Source organism: Arachis stenosperma, chromosome 9 (assembly GCF_014773155.1).
Source record: "Arachis stenosperma cultivar V10309 chromosome 9, arast.V10309.gnm1.PFL2, whole genome shotgun sequence".
NCBI lineage: Eukaryota > Viridiplantae > Streptophyta > Magnoliopsida > Fabales > Fabaceae > Arachis > Arachis stenosperma.
Genome location: NC_080385.1, coordinates 119,305,012 through 119,317,013, shown reverse-complemented (window position 1 = coordinate 119,317,013; position 12,002 = coordinate 119,305,012). Strand labels below are relative to the sequence as shown.

At 40.3% G+C, this 12,002-nt stretch overlaps 1 non-coding gene across 1 annotated transcript; it reads right to left on the bottom strand.

The window, feature by feature from the left end:
* Positions 1 to 1,924: 1,924 nt before the first annotated feature.
* Positions 1,925 to 2,032, bottom strand: LOC130952066 (small nucleolar RNA R71). Its single transcript, XR_009074247.1, has one exon. It is a non-coding gene; the product is annotated as a small nucleolar RNA R71 (small nucleolar RNA).
* Positions 2,033 to 12,002: the final 9,970 nt, after the last annotated feature.

Below are 12,002 nucleotides of genomic sequence, written 5' to 3'. Positions count from 1 at the left end.
GTCATGTCTAGTGTTTTGGACCGAAGCTTTCTTTGAAAGCTTGGCTGGCTGTGAAGCCATGTCTAATTCCTGGACCGGAGTCTCAGACTAGCACTGCACTGATTCCTGGAATTCTTATTAAGAATTTTGATACCTTTTCCCATTTAATTTTCGAAAAACACAAAAAACAAAAAAATTACAAAATCATAAAAAGACCAAAAATATTTGATGTTTCTTGCTTAAGTTTAGTGTCTCATCCTAAGTTTGGTGTCAAATGCATGTTTTTGTTATAATTTTCGAATCCATGCATATATTTCTTTGTTTTGATCTTTGAATTCTATTGACTTGAAGTATTTGTGTGTCTCATATGCATTTTCATATTGTTAGTGTCAGTAGTACACAAACTGCTAAGTTTGGTGTCTTGCATGCATTGTTATTTGATTCTTGTCACATTTTGATTATTAAAAAAATCCAAAAATATTTTTAATTTGTGTCTTTTCAAGTCAATGATACAAAGAATTGAAGATTCAGAACATACTGCAGAGGAATTATACAGAAAAAGCTGAGCATTCAAAAATGCCCAGTGAAGAAGGCAGACTGGCGTTTAAACGCCAGCCAGGGCACCTGGTTGGGCGTTTAACGCCCAAAGAGGTAGCATTTTGGGCGTTAAACGCCAGAATGTATACCATTCTGGGCGTTTAACGCCAGGATGGTGCTAGGGGGAAGATTTTGTTTTCAAATCAATTTTTTTAGTTTTTCAAAATCAAATCTTTTTCAAATCAAATCTTTTCAATCAAATGTTTTCAAAATCAATTTCTTTCCTTTTTAAAAGATACTTACTAACAATTAATGATTTGATTGAACATCTCAAAATTGTTGCCTTTTCTGTTGAGAAAGGTTTTATGTTTGAATCGTATCTTTTCTTGTTAGGCAAGTTATTAATTTTTAAAGTCAAATCTTTTTCAAATTGTTTTCAAATTACATCTTTTAAAATTGTTTTCAAATCATATCTTCTCAATCACATCTCTTTGACCATAACTTTTCAATCATATCTTCTCAACCACATCTTTTTCAAAATAGTTTTCAATCAAATTAATTTCAAAATTTTTTTTTCGAAAATCACTTGATTTCTTTCCCACTTTTGTTTTCGAAAATCAATTAGTGTTCTTCAAAAATGTTTTCAAAATTTTATAATTAATTTTCGAAAATTACCCCCCCTTTCTTCTTCACATCCTTCTATTTATGGAGTATCACTACTTCTTAATGCACAATTCGAACTATATCTGATCAAGTTCGAATTCTCCTTCTTCTTTCTTCTATTTTTCTTTTCCTCTGACACCTAAAGGAATCTCTATACTGTGACATAGAGGATTCCACACTTTCTTGTTCTCTTCTCTTTCATATGAGCAGGAGCAGAGACAAAGGCATTCTTGTTGAGGCTGATCCTGAACCTGAAAGGACCTTGAAGAGAAAGCTAAGAGAAGCCAAAACACAACTCTCTTTAGAGCACCTGACCGAATTCTTCAAGGAAGAAGAACAAATGGCAGCCGAAAACAACAACAATGCCAACAATGCAAGGAAGGTGCTTGGTGACTTTACTGCACCTACTCCTGATTTCTATGGGAGAAGCATCTCTATCCCTGCCATTGGAGCAAACAACTTTGAGCTTAAGCCTCAATTAGTTTCTCTAATGCAACAGAATTGCAAGTTTCATGGACTTCCAATGGAAGATCCTCATCAGTTTTTAGCTGAGTTCTTGCAAATCTGTGACACAGTCAAGACTAATGGGGTTAACCCTGAGGTCTATAGACTGATGCTATTCCCTTTTGCTGTAAGAGACAGAGCTAGAATATGGTTGGATTCTCAACCTAAAGAAAGCCTGGACTCTTGGGAAAAGCTAGTCAATACCTTCTTGGCAAAGTTCTTTCTACCACAAAGATGGAGTAAGCTTAGAGTGGAAGTCCAAACCTTAAGACAGAAGGATGGAGAATCCCTCTATGAAGCTTGGGAAAGATACAAACAATTAATCAGAAAATGTCCTTCTGACATGCTTTCTGAATGGAGCATCATAGGTATTTTCTATGATGGTCTCTCTGAACTATCCAAGATGTCTTTGGATAGCTCTGCTGGAGGATCTCTTCATCTGAAGAAGACGCCTACTGAAGCTCAAGAACTGATTGAAATGGTTGCAAATAACCAATTCATGTACACTTCTGAAAGGAATCCTGTGAACAATGGGACTAGTCAGAAGAAAGGAGTTCTTGAAATTGACACTCTGAATGCCATTTTGGCTCAGAATAAAATATTGACTCAACAAGTCAATCTGATTTCTCAAAGTCTGTCTGGAATGCAAAATGCACCAAACAGTACTAAGGATGCTTCATCTGAGGAAGAAGCTTATGATCCTGAGAACCCTTCAATGGAAGAGGTAAATTACCTGGGAGAACCCTATGGTAACACCTATAATTCTTCATGGAGAAATCACCCAAATCTCTCATGGAAGAATCAAGAGAGACCTCAACAAGGTTTCAATAATAATGGTGGAAGAAACAGGTTTAACAATGGTAAACCTTTTCCATCATCTTCTCAGCAACAGACAGAGAGCTCTAAGCAGAATACCTCTGACTTAGCAACCATGGTCTCTGATCTAATCAAAACCACTCAAAGTTTCATGACTGAAACTAGATCCTCCATTAGAAATTTGGAAGGACAAGTGGGTCAGCTGAGCAAGAAAATTACTGAACTTCCCCCAAGCACTCTCCCAAGTAACACTGAAGAAAATCCAAAAGGAGAGTGCAAAGCCATAAATATGGCCGAATTCTGGGAGGAAGAAGAGGCAGTGAACGCCACTGAGGAAGGCCTCACTGGACGCCCACTGGCCTCCAATGAGTTCCCCAATGAGGAACCTTGGGAATCTGAGGCTCAAACTGAGACCATAGAGATTCCCTTGGACTTACTACTGCCTTTCATGAGCTCTGATGAGTATTCTTCCTCTGAAGAGGATGAGTATGTCACTGAAGAGCAAGTTGCTAAATACCTTGGGGCAATCATGAAGCTAAATGACAGGTTATTTGGAAATGAGACTTGGGAGGATGAACCCCCTTTGCTCATCAAAGAACTGGATAACTTGTCTAGGCAGCAATTGCCTCAAAAGAGGCAGGATCCTGGGAAGTTTTCTATACCTTGTACCATAGGCACCATGACCTTCAAGAAGGCCTTGTGTGACTTGGGGTCAAGTGTAAACCTCATGCCCCTCTCTGTAATGGAGAAATTAGGGATCTTTGAGGTGCAAGCTGCAAAAATCTCACTAAAGATGGCAGACAACTCAAGAAAACAAGCCTATGGACTTGTAGAGGATGTTCTGGTTAAGGTTGAAGACCATTACATTCCTACTGATTTCATAGTCCTAGAGACTGGGAAGTGCATGGATGAATCCATCATCCTTGGCAGACCCTTCCTAGCCACAGCAAAGGCTGTGATTGATGTTGATAGAGGAGAGTTGATCATTCAAGTGAATGAAGAATCCTTGGTGTTTAAGGCCCAAGGATATCCCTCTGTCATCATGGAGAAGAAGCATGAAGAGCTTCTCTCAAAACAGAGCCCCCACAGTCAGACTCTAAGTTTGGTGTTGGGAGGCCACAATCAAACTCTAAGTTGGTGTTGAACCCCCACATTCAAACTCTAAGTTTGGTGTTGGGAAGTTCCAACACGGTTCTGAGCATTTCTGAGGCTCCATGAGAGTCCTCTGTCAAGCTAATGACATTAAAGAAGCGCTTGTTGGGAGGCAACCCAATGTTTTATAGTTAACTATTTTCTTTTGTTATTTTATCTTTTTGTAGGTTGATGATCATAAGAAGTCACAAAAACAATGAAAAAAGCAAAAATAGAATGAAAAACAGGAAGAAAAACAGCACACCCTGGAGAAGAAGAAGCTGGCGTTCAAACGCCAGTAATGCTAGCTGTTGGGCGTTTAACGCCCAGTCTGGCACCATTCTGGGCGTTTAACGCCAGAAAGGGGCACCAGACTGGCGTTAAACGCCAGTAAAGGGCAAAAACCTGGCGTTAAACGCCAGGAATGGGCACCAGCCCGGCGTTTAACGCCAGAAAAGGCTCAAAACGTGGATTTTGATGCCATTTGGTGCAAGGATGCCTTTTCCTTGACACTACAGGATCTGTGGACCCCACAGGACCCTACCATCACTCTCTCTCTTCTTCCCCCATTCACCAATCACCTCAACACCTCTTCCCCAAAAACCCCTCACCTATCAAATCCCATCTTTCTCTTCACCACTCACATCCATCCTTCATAAAACCCCCAACCTCACCCTTCAAATTCAAACCACTTTCCCTCCCAAACCCACCCTCAAATGGCCGAACCCTCATCCCCCTTTCCTATATAAACCCTCTTTACCCCTTCATTTTCCCACTACCTAAACACCACTTCTCCCCCTCCTTGGCCGAATACACCACCATCTCCCTCTTCCTCATTTCTTCTTCTTCTACTCTCTTCTTTTTTCTTTTGCTCGAGGACGAGCAAACATTTTAAGTTTGGTGTGGTGAAAGCGTTGCTTTTTCGTTTTTCCATAACCATTTATGGCATCCAAGGCCGGAGAAACCTCTAGAAAGAGGAAAGGGAAGGCAAAGGCTTCCACCTCCGAGTCATGGGAGATGGATAGATTCCTCTCAAGGGTGCATCAAGACCACTTCTATGAAGTTGTGGCCTTGAAGAAGGTGATCCCCGAAGTCCCCTTTTCACTCAAAAAGGGTGAATATCCGGAGATCCGCCATGAGATCCGAAGAAGAGGTTGGGAAGTACTTACCAACCCCATTCAACAAGTCGGAATCTTGATGGTTCAAGAGTTCTATGCCAATGCATGGATCACCAAGAACCATGACCAAAGTGTGAACCCGGATCCAAAGAATTATCTTACTATGGTTCGGGGGAAATACTTGGATTTTAGTCCGGAAAGTGTGAGGGTGGCGTTCAACTTGCCTATGATGCAAGGAGATGAGCATCCTTACACTAGAAGGGTCAACTTTGATCAAAGGTTGGACCAAGTCCTCACAGTCATATGTGAAGAGGGCGCACAATGGAAGCAAGATTCAAGAGGAAAGCCGTTCCAATTGAGAAGGCATGACCTCAAACCCGTGGCTAGAGGATGGTTAGAGTTCATACAACGCTCAATCATTCCCACTAGCAACCGGTCCGAAGTTACCATAGACCGGGCTATCATGATCCATAGCATCATGATTGGAGAAGAAATAGAGGTTCATGAGGTTATAGCCCAAGAACTCTATAGGGTGGTGGACAAGACCTCTACCTTGGCAAGGTTAGCCTTTCCTCACCTCATTTGTCACCTCTGTTATTCAGTGGGAGTTGACATAGAGGGAGACATCACCATTGATGAGGACAAGCCCATCACTAAGAAAAGGATGGAGTACACAAGAGATCCCACTCATCATGAGATCCCTGAGATTCCTCAAGGGATGAATTTTCCTCCAAAAGACTATTGGGGGCAACTAAACACCTCCCTAGGAGAGTTGAGTTCCAATATGGGACAACTAAGGGTGGAGCACCAAGAACACTCCATTCTCCTCCATGAAATTAGAGAAGAACAAAGAATCATGAGAGAGGAGCAACAAAGGCAAGGAAGAGACATTGAGGAGCTCAAGCACTCCATAGGACCTCCAAAAGCAAGGAAGAGCCGCCATCACTGAGGTGGACCCATTCCTTGATTTCTTTGTTCTTTATTCCTTTGTTTTTCGAATTTTAGTGCTTTATGTTATCCATGCTTGTGTCTTATGATCATTAGTGTCTTAGTGTCTATGCCTTAAAGTTATGAATGTCCTATGAATCCATCACCTTTCTTGAATAAAAATGTGCTTAATTGAAAAAGGAAGAATTGCATGAATTTTGAATTTTAATAGTTTAATTATTTTGATGTGGTGGCAATATTTTTTCTCTGAATGTATGCTTAAACAGTGCATATGTATCTTGAATTTGTGGTTCATGAATGTTGGCTCTTGAAAGAATGATGAAAAAGGAGACATGTTATTGAGGATCTGAAAAATCAATAAAATGATTCTTGAAGCAAGAAAAAGCATTGCTATTCAAAAAAAAAAAACCGAAAAAAAAGAAAAAAAAAAGAAAACGAAAAAAAAATAATAATAATAAGAGTTGTGATCCAAGGCAAATAAGAGTGTACTTAAGAACCCTGGACACCTCTAATTGGGGACTTTAGCAAAGCTAAGTCACAATCTGAAAAGGTTCACCCAATTATGTGTCTGTGGCATGTATGTATCCGGTGGTAATACTGGAAAGACAGAGTGCTTTGGGCCACAGCCAAGACTCAATAAATAGCTATGTTCAAGAATCATCATACTTTACTAGGAGAATCATTAACACTATCTGGATTCTAAGTTCCTAAAGAAGCCAACCATTCTGAATTTCAAAGGATAGATTGAGATGCCAAAACTGTTCAGAGACAAAAAGTTAAAATCCCCGCTCATCTAATTAATACTGATCTTCATAGATGTTTTTGGAGTTCATTGCATATTCTCTTCTTTTTATCCTATTTGATTTTCAGTTGCTTGGGGACAAGCAACAATTTAAGTTTGGTGTTGTGATGAGCGGATGATTTGTATACTTTTTGGCATTGTTTTTAGTATGTTTTTGATATGATCTAGTTAGTTTTTAGTATATTTCTATTAGTTTTTAGTTAAAATTCACTTTTCTGTACTTTACTATGAGTTTGTGTGTTTTTCTGTGATTTCAGGTATTTTCTGGCTGAAATTGAGGGACCTGAGCAAAAATCTGATCCAGAGACCAAAAAGGACTGCAGATGCTGTTGGATTCTGACCTCCCTGCACTCGAAGCGGATTTTCTGGAGCTACAGAAGCCCAATTGGCGCGCTCTCAACGGCGTTGGAAAGTAGACATCCTGGGCTTTCCAGCAATATATGATAGTCCATACTTTGTCCAAGATTTGATGGCCCAAACCGGCGTTCAAAGTCACCTCAAGAAATCCCAGCGTTAAACGCTGGAACTGGCACCCAAATGGGAGTTAAACGCCCAAACTGGCACCAAGGCTGGCGTTTAACTCCAAGAAGAGTCTCTACACGAAATTTGCTTCATTGCTCAGCCCAAGCACACACCAAGTGGGCCCGGAAGAGGATTTTTATGTCATTTACTCATTTCTGTACACCTTAGGCTACTAGTTTCTTATAAGTAGGACCTGTTGCTATTGTATTAAAAATCTTTGGATTGTTTTTGATCCTTTGATCATCTTTGGACATCTAGTTCTTAGATCATTTGGGGGCTGGCCATTCGGCCATGCCTAGACCTTGTTCTTATGTATTTTCAACGGTGGAGTTTCTACACACCATAGATTAAGGTGTGGAGCTCTGCTGTACCTCGAGTATTAATGCAATTACTATTGTTCTTCCATTCAATTCCGCTTGTTCTTTTACCAAGATATCACTTGTTCTTCAACATGATGAAGGTGATGATTGACGCCCATCACCATTCTCACCTATGAACAAGGTGACTGACAACCACTCTTGTTCTACAAGCATTCGAGGCTTGGTGAAATCTCTTGGATTTCTGATTGCATGATGCATGGTTGATCGCCTGACAACCGAGTGCTCGCCTGACAAACGAGCCAGCCATTCCGTGAGATCAGAGTCTTCGTGGTATAGGCAAGAACTGATGGCAGCATTCAAGAGAATCCGGAAGGTCTAACCTTGTCTGTGGTATTCTGAGTAGGATTCAATGACTGAATGACTGTGACGTGCTTCAAACTCCTAGCAGGCTAGGGCGTTAGTGACAGACGCAAAAGTATCAATGGATATTATTCCGGCCTGAACGAGAACCGACAGCTGAATTCCGCTATGCCGTGACAGGACATATGCAATCGCTTTCACTGAGAGGATGGGAGGTAGCTGCTGACAACAGTGAGACCCTACACAAGCTTGCCATGGAAAGGAGTAAGAAAGGATTGGATGAAGACAGTAGGAAAGCAGAGAGACGGAAGGGAAGGCATCTTCATACACTTGTCTGAAGCTCTTACACCAACGATATACATAAGTATCACTATCTTTATCTTCTATGTTATTTTCGTTCATCATCATATATATTTGAGTTTGCCTGACTAAGATTTACAAGATGACCATAGCTTGTTTCAATGCTAACAATCTCCGTGGGATCGACCCTTACTCACGTAAGGTTTATTACTTGGACGACCCAGTGCACTTGCTGGTTAGTTGTGCGAAGTTGTGTAATGCCATGGTATTGAGCCACCAAGTTCTTGGAGTTCTTGACCAGGGATTATTTGAGTTGTGAAAAAGTATTGTTCACAATTTCGCGCACCAGACAACATTGAGCCAATTTTGAAGCGTTAAGGACTTAAATAGGATGATTTAAATGTCAGAGACAACTTTAGAAGTTATTCCAAATGTTAGAGACAAAAATGATACTTTACTCTTTATTTTTTATAGCTGTTTTACCAATGTATTGTATTTTTTGAAACTTAATACTAAAATGTTACTTTTTTAAAACTAATTATTCAGTTGTCATCTTTTTATGTTATTATAATTAATTATAATTAAAAATAAAATAACAAATTAATTGTCACCTTAACAAAAAAGTGGTATTTAGATGATTAGTTTCTATTCCGAGGGTTACCTGAAACTGGGTTGTCTTTGGACTTGCGAGTGAGGCCCAAATCCTCAATGAAGTAATGTTCCGACTTGTTCCACGCCTTGTGACCGTCGTCTGAGTTGTTCGTGGGAAGGTGGGAAGTGGTACCTCCAAAATACTCTGATGCCTAAATCAGCAAGGGTCTTAGCAGGTTTTGGTGTATTGGAACTTAAATTTACCTGAGTATACCAGTGTATTTATAGGGCACGAACCAATAACCACCGCAGAAGTCATTCCACTTCTGATGGTGGATAACTGTCCCTTTATCTTAGGGTTGTTGAGATCTCCCTTCTAGAAGTGGGTGAAAGATTCAGGGAGGCAGTTACTCACTTAGTTAAGTGTGAGCTGCCTGCTTTAATATGTTCCAACCTCTTCGAAGAGATCGGATTCGTGGATAAGGCCGTCCTTCTGGATTGGCCCTTTTAACCGTATTGGGCCTGGCTTATATTTTGGGCCAGGGTATGAACAGTGCCCCTACTCGAGTCCGATCTCTTCATCTGAGTTGGATTCGAGTATTAAATAAGGTCGGATACGTAAGTCGCCAACTTCTTTTCAAGTCGTGCAACCGACTTGATTCGAAATTGAAAACCGATGTGATCTCAGGCTATCAACCGTCGCGTTCATTGGCTTTTCAACTTCGACACGTGGAGGGCAGTTACATTGGTAACAGCACACCTCTTCAATGAGTGGACCATTTTACGATTATGCCCCTGGTGTCTTATAAATACTTTCCCCCTCTTTCTTTCTTTCTTTTTGTCTTCTCTTTGAACTTTCTCTCGTTCTTTCTTCTTCATCCACACATCATAGTACTTTGGTGTTAATCTCCACACCGCTAGTTTCCTAGCACTTTGGCGCTCGACTCGTCCTTGCTAACAGTTTTTTCTTCCCGAAAAAGGTTACGTTCTCACGGCCAACACTCTTTCTTGACTTCATAGTATTTGCCTTGTTTCTGTTAAGCGAGTTGGATTTTTTTAGTAAACTTTGTGTACCTTTATCGTAGTTTTTGCCTCTGTACTATATTTGGAACTTTTGAGACTTTGCATATTTTCTTTTTTCTAAAAGATTGTTTCTTTACGACCGTTGACGGTTCCTGTTTTGCTGAAGAAAATTTTTTCTGTTCAGCTCTGTTTTTGATAATCTTCTTTTTCTTTGCATAATGTAGGTATATCACCCTTTATGACTCGCTCCTCTATTTCAAAAATGTCTTCGAGAATTCCTGAGGATCTGTTAAGATGGGTAGATGCCTCTATCCTTTGCGAGATTTCCTTGGTGATGATGTTTTTGTTGACGAATTTCGAAAACACCATAGGCTTTGTAGCTCTGGGGGGATGAGGTGAAGTATGAGTTGGTTGCCCCTGACTTGGAGGACCGGGTGTGTTTTAGCAAAGCTGTAGATTCAGATCCCCCTTTCCTTTTCATGTAACTTCACCCGTCTCGGAGTGACTTTCCCTTTCTCCAATTTTGAAATCAAAGTTCTCTCCTAATGCCGAGTTTCTCCTTCTCAATTGAACCCCAATTCACGGTGGTTCATAAAAATTTACCAGCTCGTTAGTCGCGAGCTTGATTTTCCGATATCCTTAAAGATATTCTTTTTCTTTTCCATCTCACCAAGCCTTTTTGTGCCACTGCAAATAAAAATAAACAGCAATGAGTCTCCTTCCACGCCATTCAATGCCGAAAAGTTTTTTCTATCTTCGACGAATCCTTCCATGATTTCAATAATTTCTTTTTCAAAGTCCAAGCCGTAGAGGGTCATCATCCTTTTTTCTTAAACGAGAACAATGAACCCCGCTTCCCTCTGTACTGGATGGAAGCAGCCTCTGTTGAAAAGTATAACTTGACGGACTTGGACGAGGTCAAAAAGGCTGTAGTCGAGTTCTTCCAAGAGGCTTAGGGACGGGATCCAAACCTCGATACAAAGAAATTTCTTCTCGGAACCACGAGTTATGTCCGGATCGAGCTAGGTAGCCTTTTATATTAATTTTATGGCCGTTTTTTATTATTTCCGAGTTTCATGCTAATCGTCTTTCACTTTTCTTTCAGAAAAAATGAAAAGTGGGTCCAAGGCTTACCTTAAGGTGCAAGAGGCCAAAAGAAATGCGCGTGCCCGAGCTGCTCAGGCACAAGAGGGCGAAACATCAGCTAATCCTTCTCCACATAAGTCGGGTGCAGGGGCGACCTCTTCTGGTTGGCCAAGTCATTAACTCTTCCTTCTCCTCCTCCTCCTCCTTTTGTGTCTACCCCTTTGGTTCCTTGATAAACCACTATTCATGGTTTATATTGTGTTTAATTAAGTGGTTTTATCAAGTTTTTCACCCACTTATTCATATGATTTGCATGATTTTACAATTCCTTCCTAGTTTAGTTCTATGATTTAAAACATGCTTCTTTGGTCTTAATTTAGCTAATCTTAATCCTCTCTTATTACCATTCGATGCCTTGATCTGTGTGCTAAGTGTTTCAGGCTTCATAGGGTAGGAATGGCGTAAGGAATGAAGAGGAAGCGTACAAAACTGGAAGGAACACAAGAAATTGAGGAGATAACCAGCGAGAAGTCACGCGGTCGCATGGCTCACACGACACGCGAATTGGAAGAAATCAGAGTGACGCGTTCGCGTGCCTGATGCGACCGCGCGGATTGGAAGCTGCACGAACGACGCGAATGCGTGGACGACGCACACGCGTGGTACGAAAAACGCTAAGTGACGCGATCGCGTGGATGACGCGGCCGCATGACGTGCGCGATCTGTAGAATTACAGAAGTCACTGGCAGAGATTCTGAGCCACATTTCAACCCAGTTTTTGGCCCATAAACAGATTAAAGTCAGGAAACATGCAGAGATTCAAGACATACTTCAGATTCAATCATTACTCACAATTTTAGGTTTTAGATGTAGTTTTTAGAGAGAGAGGTTCTCTCCTCTCTCTTAGGATTAGGATTAGGATTTTTAGAACTTAGGAATATTTTATCTTCTTCATCTCAGGTTCAATGTTCTTCTATTTATTTTCTCTTTTATTTGTTTAATGACACTCATGTTATGATTTTCTTATTTAAATATAATTTGAAGTATTTCAGACTCATGATTGCTTTTCCCTATTTTTAATTTAGATTATTTACTATTGGCTTTGGTTGATTAATTGGTAACTCTTGAGTTATCAAACTCATTGTTGATTGAAAATTGGAATTCTTCAAGAATTAATTTGAGTTCCAATAACTCTAGCCTTTCCCAAGGAAAGACTAGGACCTAAGGAATCAAAATTAATTCATCCACTTGACTTACCTTCATAGTTAGAGGTTGACTTAGTAGGAGAAAAATCTAATTCTC